This window comes from Solanum stenotomum, chromosome 5 (genome assembly GCF_019186545.1).
Source record: "Solanum stenotomum isolate F172 chromosome 5, ASM1918654v1, whole genome shotgun sequence".
Taxonomy (NCBI): Eukaryota; Viridiplantae; Streptophyta; class Magnoliopsida; order Solanales; family Solanaceae; genus Solanum; species Solanum stenotomum.
The window spans coordinates 47,067,697-47,091,426 of NC_064286.1; the positions used below are offsets into that span (position 1 = coordinate 47,067,697).

Below are 23,730 nucleotides of genomic sequence, written 5' to 3' on the forward strand. Positions count from 1 at the left end.
TCCGAGGCGCGAGGTAGACCACAAGATAGAGCTGGAGGTTGGAGCTAAGCCACCTGCACATGCCCCTTACCGCATGGCTCCACCCGAGTTAGAGGAGCTAAGGAAACAGCTGAAAGAGCTCCTCGAAGCCGGTCACATTCGTCCGTCTAAAGCACCTTATGGCGCGCCGGTGTTATTCCAGAAGAAGAAGGACGGATCCTTGCGCTTATGCATCGACTATCGGGCGCTTAATAAGGTAACAATCAAGAACAAATATCCTATTCCGCTTATCGCAGATTTATTTGATAGACTTGGACAGGCAAAGTACTTCACAAAGATGGACCTCCGGAAAAGGTACTACCAAGTACGCATCGCAGAAGGGGACGAGCCGAAAACAGCGTGCGTGACCAGATACGGAGCATTCGAGTGGTTGGTAATGCCTTTTGGCCTAACCAACGCACCCGCCACATTCTGCACGCTGATGAACAGGATCTTTCAGCCCTACCTGGATCAGTTCGTGGTAGTGTACTTGGACGACATAGTCATATACAGCAACACTCTGGAGGAGCACGCGGAGCATTTAAAGAAAGTCTTCCAAGTCTTAAGAGAAAACCAGTTTTACGTTAAGCGGGAGAAATGCGAGTTCGCCCAGCATGAAGTACATTTCTTGGGGCATATCATCAGCCAGGGCGAACTAAGGATGGACGACGCCAAAGTACGGGCAATCCAAGAATGGGAAGTGCCCACCAACGTGACCGAGTTGCGATCGTTTCTTGGACTTGCGAATTATTACCGCAGGTTCATAAGAGGGTACTCTGCCAAAGCCGCTCCGCTGACCGACTTACTGAAGAAAAATAAGCCGTGGGTTTGGAGCGCGGAGTGCCAACAAGCCTTTGAAGGTCTCAAGGCCGCGATAACAGAAGAACCGGTCTTGACGCTGCCCGACTTCTCGAAGACCTTCGAAGTACACACGGATGCCTCAGACTTCGCCATTGGGGGAGTCTTAATGCAAGAAAGACACCCCATAGCTTTCGAGAGCCGCAAGCTGAACGAGACCGAGCGACACTACACGGTGCAGGAAAAGGAAATGACGGCCATAGTGCATTGTCTGCGCACATGGAGACATTACTTGTTAGGCTCCAAGTTCGTGGTCAAGACAGACAACGTAGCCACTAGCTACTTTCAATCACAGAAAAAGATCACCCCAAAACAAGCTAGATGGCAGGACTTTCTAGCCGAGTTCGACTACGTCTTGGAGTACAAACCAGGAAGAGGCAATGTTGTGGCCGATGCACTAAGCAGAAAGGCCGAACTAGCTGCCATCACTACAGCCCATTGTGATATTTCAAGATGCAATCAAGGATGGCATGCAACACGACCCCGAGGCCAAGAAGCTAATGGAGTTAGCCGCCCAAGGCAAGACTAGGCGCTTTTGGGTGGAGGAAGGTCTCTTGCTCACAACCGGTCGCAGGGTCTACGTGCCGAAATTCGGGACCATCAGGCGGCGAATAATCAAGGAAAGCCATGACACACCATGGGCCGGGCATCCAGGGCAGCGAAGAACGAGGGCGCTGATCGAAGCCATCTATTTCTGGCCACGCATGCGGGACGATATCGAGTGCTATGTGCAGACTTGTCTTGTGTGCCAGCAAGACAAAGTAGAACAAAGGCATCCGGGAGGATTATTGGAGCCACTACCCGTAGCGGAACGTCCATGGGAGAGCGTAACTATGGACTTCATCACTTCACTACCCAAGTCCGACGGGTATGGAACTATCATGGTCGTGGTGGACAGATTCTCAAAGTATGCTACCTTCATACCCGCCACAGCCGGATGCACCGCAAAGGAAGCCGCTCGATTGTTCTTTAAGAACGTGGTGAAGTATTGGGGGCTGCCGAGACACATCATTAGCGATCGAGACCCCCGCTTTACTGGGAACTTTTGGAGGGAGCTGTTCGAGATACTTGGCACCAAACTTCACTTCTCCACAAGTTTCCACCCGCAGACCGACGGCCAAACCGAACGCGTCAACGCCCTGCTGGAGTGCTACTTAAGGCACTATGTCAGTGCGCATCAAAAGGATTGGGCCAGACTCCTAGACATGGCACAGTTTTCATATAATTTGCAAAGGAGTGAGTCCACCGGGCGCACACCGTTCGAGTTGGCGACGGGCCAACAGCCCCAAACTCCACATTCTTTACAAGCCATTTTTGAAGGGAAGAGTTTGGGAGCTTACCATCTTGCCAAAGGATGGGGAGAACAGCTTGACACTGCCAAGTCTTACTTGGACAAGGCAGCAAGCAAGATGAAGAAATTTGCCGACCGCAGACGACGTCCCACGGACTATAAGGAAGGCGACATGGTCTTGGTGAAGTTCAATCCAAGACAGTTCAAGGCACTAAGAGGCGTTCATCAAAACTTAATGCGAAAATATGAGGGGCCGTTCAAGATCGTTGCCAAGGTAGGCAAAATCTCATACAAGGTAGAATTACCTCCACACTTCAAAATCCATCCGGTGTTTCATGCAAGCGTCCTCAAGCCTTACCATGAGGACAAGAAAGACACTAGCCGGAACCAACCCCGCCGGGCCCCCATTACTGTCACTGCCTCGCACGACCGGGAGATTGAAGCTATTATAGATTATCAGGCCAAACGGAAGCGGGGTCAGCAAGCCAGCGCCATGTTCCTTGTGCATTGGAAGGGACAATCTCCGGAGGAGGCCACATGGGAGAAATATGAAGACTTGTGGCAATTTAAAGACCAAGTCCGGGATTTTCTGCAGCAATGCGCCGCGGTCGTCGCATCATCGGGTGGGGGAGTGTGTCATGTCCCGCCACTATCGGAGCCAAATTTTGCAGCGAAGAAGGCATAGAGGTTTCTAGAGTCAAGTAGAGAACTCTAGAATGCCTTAGACATTTCAAGAAGGCCTTGGAGACTTCTAGGCTATGTAGAATTCTCTAGAAAAGGGGCCAATGTGTAAATACTTTAGGGACTTCTCATGTAAATATTAATTACACTTTAGTCCTTGGAGAGTAGTATAAATAGGGGTGCCACCATTTGCAAAGGCACCAAGCAAGTTGTAAGCAATCTTCCAAAGTTCAATACAAAGCCTTCTTTGTTCTTTCCAAACTTTCCTTAAACATTCTCTTAGCAATCTAAGCCCAAAGGCTTCCTTGAGTTTACAAGATTCTTGAAAGATTAGTGAGTAAACCGTCAAGGGCCACACGGAAACTTAGCCATCACTCTAAGTCCGTGACAACAGGCCTTTAGTTTCTTGCACACAGAGTACATGCCGTTTTCGTACACTACAAATAGAGTCCTTCAAGCATTTTGAACTTAATACTTATCTGCTGCATTATTGCCTAGTTGATATCAAGCTTCTTCAATGTAGCTCTGCTTTTCCTCTTAAAATTTGTCACGATTTTCGTTCGTGCATAATAAACAAAGAGGATAGGTCTATCATTCATTTGCATTGTTTAAATCCAAACACTATGATGACTTAAATCTAAAACTTGTGTGATGCATCTTTACGTGTGTAATTTCAATTACGCACAGAACTGCATCATTTGTGTGTTTTTATCCAATATCAAGTCGAGTTTCATGCAACCATAAATCTATTCAATTAAATGGACAATGAACCTCAACAAATGATTTTTCCTTCTCCTAGTTGCTCGTCACACCATTTGAGAATCACTAAGCTAGCGTTTGATCATAGATTTCCAAATATTCTTGGCAAATATTTTTTGGGGGAAAATTTAGGTGAAATTTCACCATGTGTTTGGCCATAATATTTGGGAAGCATATTTCATTTTTTTAGAAAAATATGATTTATACCCATAAGTTTTAAAAACTATCAAAACTAACTATAAGTTTGTATTACAGGTTAATTGGATCTTTGTTGCAACAAATAACAAGTAATGTTCATGACACTGGAGCAATGTGGTAGTTTGGAGTGAGTGCAACAAACATCATTTCATACATCGTGAAGTAGACAAAGCACATGACTTAATTACCCTGAGTCAATTGTTCGTCATTTTCATCAACAACCAAATCATTACTTTCATATTCACTGAATATTTCATCACTATTTTGGTGTTCATGTAAAAAATTATGTAATACAATACAAGCAACTACTATAGAGGGTGATTTTGTAAAAGATAAAAGTTTGGTGTAAAATTTTAATTTTTAAAAGATTTCAAATAATGAGATTTGACCTAAATACTAGGGGTGTACACAATCGAACCGAAAATCAAACCAAACCGCAAACTGAAAAAAAAAACCCGACTAGTGGTTTGGTTTGACTTGGTATGGTATTGAAAAAAAAAAATCGACTATATTTGGGTTGGTTTGATTTTAACTAAAAACACTCAACCCAAGACCAAATCAACCCGACATTATATATATAATTTTAAAATTTTATTTTATACATAAAAATATTTACTTTGATATAATTTTTAAATACTCCTTATACTTTTTCATAGTTTTTATCTTTTAATATATTATTTCAAGTTTGAAACTTAGAATTTTGAATTATTCAATAAAGATTATAGTCCAGAGATGTTAGTAATTATAATGAAATCAAATCAAATTAATACTAATGCAAAAATAAAATCAATTCAAAACTAAGAATGACAATAATATTGAATATTTGTTCTTCAGTTCTACATTGGTTTGGAAAATTAAAATACATAATCTAATTTTAATCTCCTTTAATATTTAGTCATGTAACTAATACTTATTAAACTTATTTTAGCATGATTTAGTACTTTTAAATTATAATCATTTTCATTATGACTTGTTAATTTGCAATATTTATTTTACGCGATTTCATTTTTTTTTGTTGGATTAGTGTCATTAATCATATCATATTTTGTGTTATTTTCTTAAGAAACATGTTAAAGAATGACAAAAGTCTCACATCGGTGGTTAATGAGATGGGTGGACTCCTTATAAGACTTGGGTAATCCTCCTCCCTTTGAGCTAGCTTTTGGGGTGTGAGTTAGCATAAGACCTAGTTTAACATGGTATCAGAGTAGGGCTCATCTCACTCGATGTTGGGGCCCCCAAAATCAAAATTGCCCACGCACCAGATGTTAAGCACTGAATGTGAGGTGGGGTGTTAAAGTGGGACAAACTCACTCGATGTTGGGGCCTCCAAAATCAAAATTGCCCACGCACCAGATGCTAAGCACTGAGTGTGAGGTGGGGTGTTAAAGTGGGACAAACGTCTCACATCGGTGGTTAATGAGATAGGTGGACACCTTATAAGGCTTGGATAATCCTCATTCCTTTGAGCTAGCTTTTGGGGTGTTAGTTAGGCATAAGACCCAGTTTAACAAAACACCTTTTGGGGTGTTAGTTAGGCATAAGACCCAGTTTAACAAAACACCTTAGATAGTTGTATTTTGATAGAACTAAATAAATATTTGAAGTACAAGTAAATTATATGTTTGTATGAATACTTTACCGGAAAAACTAAAAAAAACTCGAAAAAACCTGAAAATCCGTAAAACCCGAAAAAATCCAAGGTTGAAAAATCCAAGTTTTATTGATCTGATTTGGTTTATAAATTAAAAAATTCGACACAAATGTGTTGATTTGATATTTGAAAAATTCGAACTAACCCAACCATGTACACCCCTACCAAATATTAGAAAAAACTAGCTTTTGAGAATTTGAAATATTTGCCAAAAATATTGGTCAAATAATAATAAATTTTATGGGCAAATACTATTTGCCAAAAATTTTCCCCAAATATTACTTGAGAAATCTATGACCAAGGGTCATTAAGTATTCAGGGCATTTATTCATAGGGATGGCAATAGGGCAGGTGAAAGTCTCGGCCTGGCACAAATTCAATCCGACCTAGCTGCGCCGTTTAATATTTGTTGTTTTTCAACCTGCCCCTACGCCCTCTCTATTTAGCCCTGCCCTGCCCTGCCCGGCTACTTTTTCTTTAAAAATAAAATAAAATTAGCCTTTGACTTGCACACAATTGTTCTACTAAAAAAATAGCGCACCATGGTAAAGAAGGAAAAAAATGAAAAGGAAAAGGAAATTTCAAAAATATGTTTGAAAGATTTGATAATAAAAGTCATCAAATTTTATAGCTACGCTATTTTATAATTTATAAACATAAAATTGGGTTTATATTTTAACTCTATCTATAATAATAACATTGAATATTCATCCATATATCATTAGAGTTATAACTTTTTTAGCTTTTATTTAGGCTAAGTCATCGACACACACTTAAAATTGTCTGCATAATTCACTTAGACACCTGAACTCAAGCTTGTACCTATTGAACACCTCTACCCCTTCAAATTTGAACCATTTGAACATTTTTTAGACAATCAGCTAAAACTATAAAATGAGTGAAATACACTCGCGGTGACGTGGCAATTTGACAAATTAAATAATAAAATGTGTAATTTAGATCAAAAAATTATTTTAAAATAAATTATAATGTTAAGGAAAAAGAAAATTATTTACTATTAAAAAAATTGAAAATAATCTCTAATTCCGACAGATCGACCGACCACCACCCAATCCCTTCCCCGCTATCCCACCACCGTATCCTATCCATGGACATCCATTCCAACTCTTCAATTCTGTTCAAAAACTCCGACGGCTGTGAAATCTCCAACATTTTCAAGCATTAATGCGTCAAACTGCACTTCACATAGTAACATGAAAAAAGATATGACTTTCTTATTTGTCCTATCCATTAAGATTATTATTTTGTTGCTTCAACGGTAAAAAGAAAAGTAAATTAGAGAAATTTACTTCGAATAAAGCGTCAAGGACAGACGGAAGAGCTTGAAAAATGAAGAAAGGTTAGAGTTAAAATAGGGTTTGTAATGATTCTGTGGAACTTGACCATTTTCTTCGTCGTCGGACTTGTACTAGGTTCTTTTTCTTCTTTCTCCGGCGAGTAGTAGACTTGTATGAGTGACAAATTCATCGCCACCAACCGGCAGGATCCGAATAAGCCCTTCGAGTTCCTTTTGCCCTGCCATAAGTCTCACAAAATAAGAGTTAAGTTGCAAATTTGTTTGCTTCAATAAATCAACAATATGGCAAAGATCCAAAAAAAAAAGGGAAAAAAGAAAGAATTTTTTTTATCATTCTAGATTTGAAGAAAAAACAAACAAGTAGCGGCTTTAATGGCAAAGGTGGTGGTGGTTCCTCAAAAGAAGAGGAAGAAATGGATGTGATGGCGGTGATAATGAAAAATATGAAAAAAAATAAAATGATATGATGGCTGGATAAAAAGCGGAAGAAGAAGAGTGTTACTGGTATATGATTCCAGCAGTGACGGTGGTTGTTGCTTGGTGGTAAGGTGGAGGAAAAATGGCAGCAAACACAAGGAAGAAGATAGAGATTTTTTTATTTAAAAAAGTCTAATTTTAGATGCTTTCACGCGCTCATTGTCCGTGAGCCACACTCAAACTACCATGTATGCAAAAAATGTTCAAATGGTTCAAATTCGAAAGAGTATAGGTGTTCAATAGGTACTGTAACACCCAGAAAATTTTGAGCTAAGACTCAAACCATTCTTCGTAGTGAGTGATATTTTACCAAGGAATTAAAAATTTCTTAAGTGTTAAGGTCACTAGATGTAGCACCTTGAGTTTCAAAAGAAATTAAATTGGAAATAGCAAAATCTGAAATTTTGCAAGCTATGCGTAAGTATGAGTTTTGGGTCGACTTCAAATGACCATAACTTCTAGCTCAGGATAAGTTAGGTGTGATACCAGATACCGTAGGGAAGATCTTTGAATTATCTTTCCAACGCCACCAATTTTTCTCAGTTTCGATATCGTATGAGGGAGCTATGTCCATTCGAAGTTGGACTGTCTAGATAAGGAAAGTCAAAATCGGATTTTAGAGGGGGTATTTTGGTCTTTTTCTTACCCAATCAGATTTGATTCATTTTTTAGTAATATTTTAGGGGTCTAATATGATTAGGTTCAGTTTTATAATCCTACTTTACGCCTAGAGTTTTAGTTGAGAGTTCAAGAAGAGAAAAGAAGAAGAGAAAATAGGAGAAAAGAGAAGGGATCGAAGCATTCGTCGAAATTCTTGAGAGTTGTTGCGGATTGTCGCCATGGGTTTGATCCCTAAGAGGTATGTAAGCTTCCATAATGTTGGGTTTGTTCACTCACACGCCAAACATATTATTTTCAGCGAAGTTTCATTCTCAAAAGTTGAAGGATTTAAGTTCTTGACAGGTGTTCTTGAAGTTCATTCTTAATCTTGTTTTGTTGGGATTTTGATGATTTCTTGAGATGAAATGGATTGTTTTGAGTGGATTAGTGTGTACTTAGGTTGGGTAATTGAATCTAAGGAAAATTTGAGAAAAGAAATAGATTAAAAGCGATTTAGGATCAGAAAACGAGAGGCGAAATTCATTTAACTTGGCTTGGGAAAAGGCTGGGGCGGCGTGCCCCAGGTGAGCCCAAGGAGCTGGGGCAGCGCCCCTGCAGTGCACCCATATGCAGCCTCTGAAGTTAGGGGCTAGCGCCCCGCACCCGAAACGCGCCAGGGTCACTTGCCCCCACTCATCCTCCGTCGGTTGTCCTGTTTGAGCTCATTTGCAGTGCATCTTCACTTCTTTTGATTCTAAACACTTCAAACTACTTCCAAACACTTAGAAATCATTCATAACATTGAATTCATAATTCAAATTCAAGGTAAAGTTAAGAGTTAAGTCTTGAGAGTTCTTCCGAACATTTTGAGAGAGTCCTTTTGAGTCCTTCTGAAGAGTCTTCTACAATTTCTAATAACTTGTTTCAAGACTCAAGTAAGTGAGAATGAGAGTGAGGCGAATGTATTCATGAGTCTACACTATCACCTAGATTCTTCATATCATGAACCATGACTCTTGAATTCATAATTCACATTCAAGAGAGAGTTAAGAGTAGAGTCCAAGAAAAGTCTTTGAGTTCAATTGTGAATTCTTTGACATCAACTATTGATTTGAACTAAGATTTGATTAAATAAGTATGATAATGAGAAGAGTCATATACATGAGTTCCTTATTGATATTTTGACCCTTGAGTCGAGTCGTTCATGCCCATAAATTCCGTATGAACTTCATAAGTCGAGTACCTTTGAGAGAAGTAGTATCTTCAAGTTCTAAGTCTTAAGTATTGTGTTCCTAATCCCCTATGAGATTATATTTCTAATCATGGGACTATTACATGTTACCCATGAAGTCCTTGAGTTGAATTATTCATGCCCATAGTTCCGCATGAACCCTATAAGTCGAACAGTCTTGAGATGAGAAGTATATTTGAGTCCTTGAGTTGAGTAGTTCATGCTCATAATTCCGCATGAACCCTCTGAGTTGAGCATTCTTGAAATGAGTAGTATTAGTGAAGTTCTTGAGTTCCAAGTATTGAGATCTATTTATGGTTATTGAAAACCTTGCATCGAGTCGTTCACGTCCATAATTTGGCATGAACCATATTTTAAAAAGTCTTTTACAAATGTTTTAACTTTGTTTTAAAACTTAAGTTTTGAGTTCAGTAAAGAGTAAAGTTGAAGTTCATTTCTTCAAAAGTATATGAGGACTATGTATTCCCAAAAGAGTTTAAAATGTTTTCACATTTAAATAAGAACGGAAAACTTAGATTTTCAAAAAAGCCTTTGAGCTAGTGTTTCAGTAAAGAGCCTTTGAGCTAGTTTTTCAGTAAAGAGTCTTTGAGCTAGTTTTCAGTTAAAGAGTAAATGCTTTCACAATAAAGCAAGAGAGGAAACCTTGATTTCCAAGATAGCCTTTGAGCTACGTTTTGAGCAATTATCTCAAATCACAGAAAGAAGTATGTTTTAAACATAAAGAGCTAGTATCATATTTTGGGAGTAGTATTGAGCACCGATATGGGGATGAGCTTGAGTTCAGATAACTCACGTCTCCATAACCATGTAGCCATCATGGATAGAAAAGGGTCATACTTTTTAGATGAGCCTTTTTTGCATAGACTAGTGGATCCACTTAGTAGTTCAGGTCCTATACCTGTGGCAAGATATAGGATGCGCCGGCAGCGTGAGGAAGATCGTTGTATCATTACAATAGTTCTTATGTGATGGTTGTCGGTTAGAGAAACTCCCACAACAGTATTTTGTATATTTATATACATCAGATTATTGGTATTTTTACATACATCTCAGAGTTATATGTATTTTTGCATACACACAGAGTTGGCATCATGTTTTAAAACAACTTTTCTTTATATTGCACATGTTTTAAGTTGCTTTATATTGAAATGAGTTCAGTTATGTTGAGTTGAGTTGAGCCAGGTAAGTTCTTCAGTTTCTTTCAGATTTTTTTCAAGCTTATGTTATGCTTTAGAATTCCCCTTACATGCTCGTACATTCCACGTACTGAGCCATTTGGTCTGCATCTTCTCATGATGCAGACACATGTATTCAGGCTCATCAACAGGAGCTTCATTGATACATCTGAGAGTTCGAGTTAGCTATGGTGAGCCTCCTTGCTTTCGGAAGATTTCATTTACCTTTCAGTTATATCAGTTGTTAGGATGTCGTGAGTCTTGTCACGACTTCCATCTTTATCAATTAGAGGCTTCATAGATAGTCAGTATAGTTGAGAAGTTTGTATCATTTATTTTATTAAATGTTTTAACGACTTAAGTTGCCTATTTTATGGCGAGTTGAATAATTTATTTTATTCAGAGTTTTCTTTTGAGTTAAAGCTTTCTATTTAAGTTTCATGAATATTTATTCAATTTTTAAGCTTTGTATGCTTGAGTTAGTCTTCCGCTTGAAGTCAGCCAGGATGAAGGTTCGCTTGGGGACCATAAATGGTTCTCGAGTGCCGGCCACGTTCAGGATGTAGGCTCGGGTCGTGACAAGTACAAGCCTCAATTTAGGTGTCTCTTTAAATGTTTGTCGATGACTTAAGCCTTTTATTTAAATTCGTATAAAATTTGTATAGATCCGCACACCCTATCCCGCGTCGCATAGCCTTGAATCCGCATCCACCCCAACCATCCCTACGTAGATTAGGTACAGTTACTAAAGACACCGTTGGTGCCTTGTATTTTTCTTTTTTTTAGTTTATAATTTCTTCAATTTCAACTAAACTATTTTCTTTTTTTTAGTTTATAATATCTTCAATTTCAACTAAACTATTTTCTTTTTTTTAGTTTATAATATCTTCAATTTCAACTAAACTATTTAAATATGATATGTTATGCTTGCATCTATTATCATAAAATAAAAAAAGTACCTAGTGTTGTAATACTTTAATTGATCTCTATAATAATTTAAAAATCATAGCATCCATTTTTTTTTTTATCAAGGATAGTGAAATTTGACTTGATGATAAAGGATTAGGTTTTGTTGGATCCTATTTGTCAAAAATTTTAAGAAGCTTAATCTTTTTTTAAAAGCATTTGTTTCCCTTTTTTCGTGTGCTTTCTACGTAACTATATTAGGTTTAAGGTACAGATTAGTTGTATATTAATTAGTGCTAATGAAGTTGATATCAGCAAGCTAGCTCCTTTATTTAAATTTCTTTTTTATGACTACATAATTAAAAGATAAAAGGATTTGTTAAGTTTTTCCAATCATTTGGCTCCATATGCAATTAGTTTTATTTCAAAGAGAAGTATTGATAACAACCCTAAATTCACCGCAAATTATTAGTTTCATCTCCGAATTATTAACAATTTTAAAAATATTTTTTTATTGGACTAACTTAAATACACATTTGGTCTTACAACATGAGTGAAATATACCCTTAAATGAATTTAGGGGTGTTTCTAACACTTCTCTCGACCTTTTATTAAGAGTCGCATGCTCCTACAAGAGTTTGATACTACTAGTTATATCATGTGGCATATCGGAGGTGTATCTAAGTTTAATTTGTCAAGTAGAGAGGCATTTTCAACACTTTTCGACTTTTTATTAAGAGTCGCACGCTCGTACAAGAGTTTGATACTACTAGTTATGTCATGTGACATATTGGGGTGTATCTAAGTTTAGTTTGTCAAGTAAAAGAGTGTTTTTAAGCCTGTCAATAATTTAGAGGTGAAACTAATAATTTGCATCAAGTTCAGAGATATTTTTAATACTTCTCTTTTATTTATCTTTTTCATTTTCCCCAAAAAATAAAATTTGTTTTAACTTGTCTTTCTTCGATATTGTTGAAGGACATCCACATATTATTATTTTTTTATTCCTTGACCTAACATGTTTTGTTTCTCTACTTCTTTTATCTTGTCACACGACTTTACTTGGAGTCCAGAGTCAAAAGGGTAAAAAAAAATTGTCAAAAATTCCAAAAGGGCACATCAAGGACAAAATCGCTCCTGACAAAATGATTTCTCTCTGACACAATATTGACGTCGTTACTCCGTTAAAAATAAAAAAAGGCAGCAATTTTATCCAAAACGTTTTTTTTTACTAAAATCGCTGCCATAACAGCGATTTTAAGTCAATTTTTCCCCCTTACATCGTTGCAGGGACAACGTTTTTATGCCTATAGGTAATGTGCTATTATTTTCATGCCTATTGTTAATTATTAATAATATAAAAATAATAAACTACACGGACAGTGTACTCAGTAAAATTGTTGAAGCATGAGTAAAATGGAATTATATATCATAAACAATAATAAAAGAATAATTGAATTTTAAAGAAAAAGATTTCAAAAAGGGTAAGATTAAACACATTTTAAAAAAAATTCCTGATTTTTTTTAATTTTATCAAAATCGCTGAAAGTGTAGCGATTAAAAAAAACTTTTTTTAAAAAAATTCTTAACCACAATTTTTATTTTTTTATAAATTGTAGCGATTTAGCTTCAATTTTTTTTATTAAAACGCCGCATGATATTTTTAAATTTTTTTTTTCGTAAAATCGTTGTTGAGGCAGCGATTTATTTAATCTTTTTTTTTTAATTCCTTAAAAAAAAGTCAACTGCTATAGCAGAGATTTTACTTTTAACTCTTTTTTTATATATAAAAACGCTGCTATAGCAGCGATTTTAAAGAAAAAATATTTTATTTTTGAGAAAATTGTTGCTAAGGCAGCTATTTTTATTTCTTTTAACGGAACGGCGTCAACTTTTGTCAGCAGAAAATCGCTTTTGATGGAGCAGTTTTACCCTTTTGGTTAAATTTTTTTTTATGTGCCGTTTTGATTTTTTGAAGGAAAAAAGTTGCCCTTTTGACTCCGAACTCACTTTACTTGCTCCATTTGCAATATTATTGTGGTAGCCATGTACTTTTTTTCTCCGTAAAATATTATTTTGTTTATCTCAGTTTATATGATATAATATTTTTAATCAGTATAAAAAATGATAAGTATTTATTTTAGCATTAGTTTAACTTTAAAATATCTATTTCACTTAATAAAATGATTTATAGTCAGACAAATATCTTATTTTAGACTATAAGCTTCAAAAAAAATGTTTTTTCTTTATTAAAATTCTATATCAAATCAAACTATATCACGCAATAAATTAAAATGAAGAAATTAGAAAAATATTATTTTTATTTCCCATCAAAAGAAGAATGATGAGAATTAAAAAGAAAAGGTTGGAGGAACTTTAATGCCTTCGAAAGGGCATGTATTTTTCTCCTCCATTCATCGAAATTTCAACTGGGTCATTCTTTATTGTATACCTCATAAATCATAAATAAATTGTAGCTGCAAACCAACATTATTTTTTGTTTTCGCTATTTTATTTTATATGACATAATTATTTTTAATTAATTTGAAAAAAAGATGTATATTTAAAAATAAATTAATTTTTTTATTTCATTTTTAATAAAATTATTATTATTATTATTATATATATATATATATATATATCTAACTTTTAAAAAATTATTATTTTAAAAAATGTCATTAATAGACTTGGAATATAAATAAAAGGAATAAGGCACAAGTACCCCTAGACTATGATCGAAATTCCAGAGACACAGTTTAACAAAACTAAGGTTCTATTATCCTCCTGAACTTATTTTTTTTTGTAATTTTATACACCTTTTGTCTTACGTGGCACAATCCGTGACACCACGCATTTGAGGCGCGTGAGAGATATTTTGATGTCAGGTAAGCCAAAAAGATGCACAAAATTACAAAAAAAATGGGTTAATGGGGGTAATAGAACCTTTGTTTAGTTAAGGTGTGTCTCTGAAATTTCGGTCATAGTCTAGGGGTACTTGTATCTTTTCCCTAAATAAAATAAGAAAAGAAGAAGTCATAGTCAGAGCAAAATGACATAGTCAATTTGTTATTTGGTCAATAATGAATTTCGTGCCACGGAAACATGACAATTGTGATCTCTCAGGAAAATCAATAACTGTATTTTATTGTCACGCCCCGAGCTACCCCCGAGACGCGGACACGAGACCTAGGACCACAAGTGATCCCAAGCTAATCCTATTGGCATGATCATGAGCATACTAAATATAATCTGAATAATAGAAACTGCGCGGAAGCTAAATCATAAATAAATCTGAAAGGATGGGGAATACCCATATACTATAACTGAGATATATGAAAAACTGATGAGTTTAATACAAAGAAGTTATTAACTCAATACTAAGCTGAATCTATCTATGTCTGAAATAAGCCTCTAAACTGACTAGAAATGTTGGGACATGCCCCAACTAGATCTAGCAAAACTGAAACTAAAGACTAAAATCGATAAAGATAAACATGTCACTAGTCCTCGAAGAATGATGACTCACCACTGATGCTGCTGAACTGGAGACCGGGAACCGATCTAGGCGTGATCTGGATACTGAGAACCTGAACCTACATCACGAGAAGATGTAGCGCACGTATGCGTCAGTACTTGAAAGGTACTGAGCATGCAGGATGGAGTAAAGCTGAAAGAACATATAACTGAACAAAGCAATAAAACAATGAAATAATCTGAACATGATATAGATACTGAAAATACTGAATACTGAGCTAACTGATGCAATGACAAAATTTATAACATGCTGAGACTGAATACTGACTGTACTGAAATATGGTCAATGCAATAGAGTCTGACTGAACTGTGGGAGCTACTAATAACCGACATAAAACCACATGAGCTAAATGTGGAGTCCGATGTATACGCCCCATCGAGAGGACCCAATATACCCTGCCAGAGGTATAGAGGCATGCTGGCGTGATCTAAACTGATGTTGCCCACAGAGGGGACTTACACCTACGTGGCTTGTAGTTCTGGGACTATATGGGTACGCTGAAACCCTAGTCCAACTCGGTATTATGCTACTCCCAATGGATTAAGTAATTAACACATTATGACTGAATTTCTGTAAATACTGGATAGCTCGAAACTGAACATGCAAACTGAGAATGCAACAATTAATCTGATAATGATGCATTCATAAACTGAGGCATGTAAAACTGAATACTGAAATATCTGACCTAGCATGTGTAATTCAAGAACTAAAGAAATACATAGCTAGGGTTCTGAAATTCATGCGATAAACTGAGCAATAACATGATAATCTGATTTGGAACATTTAAATAACTAACTCATGATGATCTGTTCAAATTCTAGAAACCCTAGGTCTGTTCATAATCATGGAATCAAGAATCTGACTGAATTCTAGGGACCTAATGGGCGAAAGGAACCCACTANCTCTTGCTTCTAATTTTCTAAGTTTTGATTTAATGAATTGACTTGGATAAATTCTAGTTATGTTTCTAGGCTTAAACTGATTAAAACCTCGTGATTTAGGGTTTAAACGACGTATCTTAGGGGTTAAACGGAATAGGAAAAGACCAAAAGACCCCTGAATTAATTGTTGTCGGAGCGATCGACGGAATGGACCTACGGTCCGTCGATTGGGTCCGTAGATCGAGTCTGCCCGACAGGGCTTCACTAAAACGGGCATAAATTTTTACTCGGTGGCGTTGGAAAGATAATTCGATTATCTATCTAACCATAGGTCATGGGACACATAATTCGTTTTGTGCTAAGATTTATGACCATCTGAAGTTGACCTATCAGAATTTTCAGCTAACTGGCTGCTAACCTTCGATCTACGGTCAGACCTACGGACCGTGGATCGAATGACGGTTCGTGCTGGTCAACCGTAGTTCGGGACTGAAGCTGGACTTTTGGGGCATCGATCCACGGACACGAACTACGGTCCGTGGATGGTGACCGTAAGTTGCATCTGCAACTTTTCAAAATCTGCATTTTTGGTCTGTTTCGGATACGGGGTGTTACATTTATATTTGAGACTTATTAATTTGCTAGTACCAAATAGCTAGCTTTAAGGTTATGGAATAGGATTATCTCATACTTAGATCGAGTTATCAATAGTAATTTCTAACCTTGCAAAATAAAATGTGATACTATGAGATATAGTGCAATAGAAATAAAAACAGAGAATGATTGTTCACCAAAATATTATATGAGTTTCAATGAATTGAGTTGATAAATAGATTATTGTCCAACAATGGGTTAAACGATGGACATAATCCAACTTACCCAATTGTTACCATGTTTTAGTTTATTTGTTTATCTCTTATAATTTATTTAATTACTAAATATAATTAATTATAAAGGGATAATTACACACAAATTCAACTATAATAACAATGCTACCAAAATAGACCCATATTTTAAAATCTTATACAAATAGGCTCACTTTTCGATCAAATGTGTGAGAAGAAAAGAAAATTAAAAAAAAAAAAAACTTGATTATTTGTTCTATTTGAATTTATGGATATGCATTTCTCTATTTTGGGAGTATCTTACTTTCGATGATTTCGTGTGAACAACAAATCTAAAAACAAAAATATGTAACTGCTTTGGTTTGAGGATTTCGAATTTGTTGAATATAATATGTTGGATAATGTTGTTTTAAGATTAATAATATGGTTACTCATTGATTTATGGTTGAAAACGTGAATAGGAAGTATAAACTTTATAGGTGGCTATTATTGAAGTTCGTAGCTATAAAGTTTAAAAATCGGATTTTCGCAAATAAGCTCTGTTTTGAAGTGGTATTATTGCAAGAGATCGGATGCGTATTGAGGAATATAAATATACAATTTATGGTGATTTGGTGTAGTTTGAGAGGTGTTTTATATAACTTGATACTTGGATTTAAGGAAGAAGACAGTCAGTTTTTGTATAATAATAAATAATATTTGATATACCGTATATGGGTGTATAGCGTTTTTATATAATAGTGTATATAAGTGAGTAAACATCTTTTATAATGTTTGTACACTAGGTGTATAATATTGTATATCGAATTTTAAACATTGTTGTTAAAAAATAAAGTTTTATATAATATTATATACCAAGTGTATAATATTTGTATATTAGGTATATAATATTATCTATCTAATTATTACACATTGTTATAAAAAAAAGTAGAGTTTTATATAATATGGTATACCATGTGTAATATTGTATACCCGAATTTTCGTACACTACTATAGGAAAATAGTGTCTATGCAATTGAAAACTTAAAAACTTGGCCACATAACTGCAATAAAGTGTTGTGACCTGTATTTTTGTGCAATCATCCCAAGGAAAAAAATTCTTCTTCATTATACCTATATAAAACAAAAAGAAATTTTATTTAAATATTTTGTCAAAATTTCTTATGAATGAATTTAATTTAGACTAATACAAGTCTAAATTAGCACAACTTCTAAATAGGTTAAACTTACTTTGATCAAAATAAACTATGAAGATTATATTTTCATTAGCTAATTTAAATACTTCTATAAAGAGATAGATATCATACACTTGTTTTGTTTGTTTAGAATATATCTTAGATTATTATTAATTGCATGTTTCTTGTGAATAAATACCTCTTTCTTTCAATGACTTTGTTATGTTCTTTTTAATTTCTTGATACATAAATAATTTAATCAATATATATTGATTATTAGATCATTCCTTTGATTCAGTTTTAATCTTTCTACTGATTGGAGAAACAAATACTAGCAACCTAACAACTTAAAGATAATTTCAATTTAATATGATTTAATTCTAAACGGATGAGATGGACAATTGTCACGACTCAGACCGTCGTGAGTGACATCCACACTAACTCTCCGGTGGGAGAACCATTTACAGTCCAACTAACTAATTTAAACTACGGAAGCAGGTTAAATAAACTAAATAGCGAAGTTCCCATAAACTTCAAAGATTTAACAAGCAATTAACAACTATTGTGGAAGAATAAAACCTAGAACCTGAAAGTCAATGTACCAAAACTCTACTAATGACAAGTCTAAGAACAATGGGTACAATCCCGAAACTAAACAACAACTTAACCAATAGTCTGAGTCAGAAAGAGGGGACTTAAACAAGAGAGATCCATGGAAGCCTGAAAGAGCTGACTCACCCTTGAATCCGGTCACGCTCAATAGTCACATAACTGAGGTATATCAATAGCCGTCGGAAGATGCCCTGTACTCAACAAAAATAAGAGCAAGTACAGTACCAGTACACAACCACCATGTACTGGTAGGATCACGCGGTTATCCCCCTAAGTGAAACATATGTAAGCCATTACAACATGCATACACCGAACATATAATATCAATTATCATTTACGAGCAACGTACAATTTCACATGCTTCAATAAGAGAATCCACACCACAACCACTCTTAAAGTCCACTTGTGCAATGCATGAATGAAGTCTCATACCCCCACTCACACTAAGTAGAACTCTTTGAGAAGTCATAAGTCATAGTTCATGATCATGTTCACAACAATAAGTCAATATATAACAAGTCATTGGTCCTCTCACGGAACCCAAACCCAAACAGTTAGCATGCCGGAACGTGGCAATCGATCCCATAGTTATGCCGAAACATGGCAACAAATCTAAGTTAGTTACGCCGGAACGTGGCAACCGATTCCATTCACACACCACAATCACAATCACAATCACAAGTATATCATCAAGATCATACATTTAAGGTCATGATTTCATGGCATTCATCAATTATCTATCTCATTTACAACAAATGTGATCAACATTGCAACATTCATACATATACACGTATCATAATGAAGCAAGAACAAGCATACATCACACAATCATAGAATCACAACCATCACCTACCTCGAATCCAAGCTTGAATCCCCTAAGGCACTTGAATCTTTCCTTTTCGGATTCTTTCCGCTTGTTCTAGGTCTACAAACAACAATTTATATGCAAGGATCAACAATCAAAGGTCTAATTATCCGGATTATAACAAACCTAATAACCCTAGACCAAACCCAAGATCCTACTACCCAATTTATGCCTTTTTCCGCCATAAATTCTAGGTCAACCCCCCCCCCCCCATCGATAATGANCCCCCCCATCGATAATGACCCACTAGATTACGTTCTACGGATCAAAAAATGAATTCGGGGGAGTTAAAACCTTACCTTTAGCCTCAAGAATGGTGAAAAACGGTCAAAAAATCGCATGGGGTCGTCTCTTTAGCTCTAAAAATTGAAAAGTGCCAAATAAGATCGTTTAGGGATTTCTTAACGACTTTAAGTCGCGTCTGTCCTGCCACGGCGGACCCATCCTGCTACAGCGGCCCCGCTCTGGCAGCCTACACGGAGACAGAATGTTACCCGTTCACGCTAAGATCATTTTCGGGAGTTCTACACGCCCAAATTCAATTCCGTAAAGTCGTACGGGTTCCTTAACGTCTTAGCTATCAACTCATGTGGTCTAAATCATAATTAGATCTCTCATTAATTACCAGATTTCCCTACACCTTAATGACTCCGATTTCGTTCAAATTTGGACTAGGTTGTGAAATTCCAATTTACTACGAAAAAGTTTTTAGGCCCCAATTCTTTCTTCATTGACTTTTCCCTGACGAAATCCGGTTGTTACAACAATATAACATTCACACAACTTATCTACTGATAGATGTTCCAAAATTAAAGACATCACAAAGAACCTCCTAACCCTTTAATTATGCCCAAAGATTTTGCATTCCAAGAAACTCTTAATTGCTATGTTTCTTGATAATAAAAAGAGCATTTGATATATTTTCGATATTTGGTGAAATTAAATAGCTTTCAATTAAAATGCAACAAGATTTGCTCAATATTTTTTTAGTGATTATTCTTCTATTAATTCAGTTGGCTCACTTTGATCATGTAATGGTTACTTTAAAATTAAAATTCGTTTATAAATTTTAATTTGTTGGTAAAATATCAATTTAATAATTATTATTTATTATAATTATTTATAATTTTGTACCTTTTTAATTTATTCGGTGCAATTAATGTATCATATACATTATTAGTATTACTTAAGATACTTTATGGTGTTACAAAATGTAGTTAATATTTTAAATTTAAAAATTCATTGTATAACTTTTAAAATTTTGTTGTTGCTTTATTTTTAAAATATTTTTTTGCCTGACGTTCTATTCTATGTTTAATATTAAGTTAGTGTTTGAAAGAACTACTTTACCTCAATCAGCGTACACTACAACAAAAACACATTTTAGCGACAATGAATATACACATTAACAAAGAGTATCGCTAAAGACTTTAGAGACATATATAAATAGTGCTAATTGCCGCTAAAAGTACATATTTAGTTACAATTAAACTATTGTCGTTAATTAATTGCCGCTAAAGATCATTTTTGATGTAGTGATATTAGAAACCTAGTTCCTAAAACACAATACACAGTAATGTTAGAATTAACAAGACATGAATTTATCGTAGAAAACTACTTGCTCAAGGGAATAGAAAATCACGACATACACTACATGGGATTTCAACCACCAACTTCTTTAATCTCTTAAGAGCAATGTTTCAGATTACAAACTCAACCATTTAAGGGGCTATCTCTAGTACCTCAACTCAATCGTTAACTCTAATGGTTCTAACGCCTTCCCAAGAAATCAAACTCGCTTTTGTTACAAACCTCACAATTTCTACTATACTCTGAACAACGAAATATAACCTATTACAACTTTGTAAAAACTAATATTACAAGAACTACACTTTGTTGGAAAAATACTACAATATTGATATTGGACTGGAATTACAAAGTAGTGAATAACTTAATATAAACACTGTATTGTGGCAAGCCACTGCCTTGAAAGCGATTTTGGCCCGACTTCGGTGCAAATCGTTGTAGCTGAATGATCACTTAGAGACATAAATCTATATGCAACACTATTTTGAGCATAACTAATAAAGACAGTATCAAAAGTCTTAGAACCAATATTTACTCGTTTAAAATCAGGTAAACCAACCTTAGCCATACACCCCACACTTTCAGAAATTTCAAGTTAGGGGCAACCCCTTTCCACAACTCATATGAGGTCTTGTCTAAATTTTTATGAGGGACTTTATTAGGAATATAGCATGCAGACAAGACTGCTTCTTCCCACATATTATCATACTAGAGCTTAAAAAGCATAGAATTTATCATTTCTTTAAGGGTTCTATTTTTTTCGTTCGACTACACCATTTTGTTGGGGAGTATAGGGAGCACTAACCTCATGAATAATGTCATTTTTCCTCACAAAAATCCACTAGAGTTTTAGTACTATATTCATTGCCCTTATCAAATTTAAATCTCTTGATTTTTCTGTCTAATTGATTTTCCACTTCTACTTTGAATTTCAGAAACATATTTTCAGCCTCATCTTTAGACTTAAGAAGATATACCTTTGTGTATCTAGAAAAGTCATCAACAAAAGTAAAATAATACCTTTTTTCCACCTTTGCTAACAATTTTCTTGAATCTGCTAAATCTAAAAGTATTAGTTCAAGTAATTTGATCTTTCTATTAATAACGGATTTGAAAGGTTTCTTAGCATGCTTTGCTTGTACACACTCATAACATTTTAAAAAATCATCAATTTTTATCATAGGAATTAATTTTATTTTTCTAAGTTTTTTAATTGAAGAAATATTTAACATGATCTAGTCTACCACGCCAAAATTAATAGATTCAACAATAAAAGCAGAAATTGAAATATTTGCATTATTGAAAATCTCTTGAACAATGTTCAGTACAAATAACTCCCCACTAAGATATTCCTTTCCAACAAAGTCTTCTGATACGCTCAAATTACACCTCCCTAAAGAAGTATAAGCGATCGTTATCAAGTAAAGAACCCAACTTGTAGGTTGGGGTCGATCCCACGAGGAAAATGGCTTAGACTTTACTTTAACCAACAATTATATTCAATTAGTCAAAGTACTTCCAGAAACAAGTAATTAAAAGGGGGGTGGGGGGGGGGGGGATTTGTGAAACAAATTGTAAGAATTCAGTAAGTAATCAGTAAACAAAAGTCAATTTTGGTTGTTATCAAGATGAGAAAATTAACTAGGGTATACGTGTTCACCACAAGCTCATAACTCGGTAATCCTAGTAATAGCAACATTTCCTAGTGTATTACATGCAAAGTGATAAGTTAGGTATCTCTAAATCCTTGGTCCGGTATCTAGAGAATTTCACCCCGCACCTTGGTCCGGCTACGTGTGTATAACTTACTAACCCTTACCTTTACCTCATATTAGACATCATAATCGATGTTTGGCTTATTTATTACTTTGCACCAATCGACACTAGCCTATCAGATAGTATCACACTAAATCTATGTTGATAATTCTTTTCTTGTTGATTACCTCCTTGGTCCGGCAAGTAGCAACAAGGTGAGTCCTAACACGTGCACTCGTTAAAAAGACTTTTGAATGAAAGAATTATCAATGCATGCAAAACACTATTCAAGAATTGCTTATTACTATTCATACTTTGTTAATCACTCATGGATCCCACAATCCTAGTTGTGAAGTTTAGTTACCCATAATAGCAAGAACACAATTCATAGTGTTAGATGAAGAAATCATGAACTTAGGTAAAGAGAATAATAAACCCTGAAATTCAACTTGAATTGCAAAGCCAAAATCAACAAAACGAACTTAGGAAATCAATAATTGCTAAGGTTGCAAATTAATCTCCCAAGTCACCAAGTAAAACTAGAATAATAATGTTTAACCCCCCAAAACGAGGTTTACATGCCCTATTTATAGAAAACAAATCCTAAATTAAAAGGAAAACAAATTAAGGAAAGTTTGCTCAGGCACGCGTCTTCATTCCACGAGACTGACTTACGGACCGTCAATGGATCTACGGTCCGTAAGTCCCTTCCGTCAGCCAGGACTTAGAAAATATTTCAGCTTCCAAAACTCAGCTTCTCTGAAGCAAATGACGGACTTACAGTACGGACCGTAGATCGAGCTACGGTTCGTCAATCCCCTCCGTAGCTCCACACTTGGAATCTTAAAAAATCAGGTACTGGAACCCTCGCAGTATCAATCTACGGATCAACAGTACGGTCCATAGATCAATCTACGGACAGTCAATGGCCACCGTGGTTCCACACTTGGTCAAATTTCTCTGATTTGTCTTCCATACCTTGCCTGCTGATCTACGGTCATCACCTACGGACCGTCAATGGACCTACAGTCCGTAGATGACCTCCGTGAATGCCCTTTTTCTGCATTTCTTTTAGTTGTCTCTATACTTTCGTGCCTGAACATCTTTCCTACAAAATATGATAAAAACACATAAAAACCAATACAAAAAGGCCCTAGACACACACAACTTGTAAGTGAACTGTATTAGAAATATCGTAAACTCACGGTATATCATCTTCTCCATGAAAAATAATTATATTACCAGCTTCAAAAACAACTTTAAGGTCTACATTATTGAGAAGTGCTTC

General features: G+C 35.5%; 1 long non-coding RNA gene across 1 annotated transcript in view; it reads left to right on the forward strand.

The window, feature by feature from the left end:
• LOC125864524 (uncharacterized) overlaps window positions 1-4,164 on the forward strand; it is a 10,413-nt gene extending 6,249 nt beyond the window's left edge. The window contains exon 3 of the long non-coding RNA XR_007446240.1: window positions 3,863-4,164. This is a non-coding gene — a long non-coding RNA (uncharacterized LOC125864524). The remainder of the gene's footprint in view (window positions 1-3,862) is intronic.
• Window positions 4,165-23,730: the final 19,566 nt, after the last annotated feature.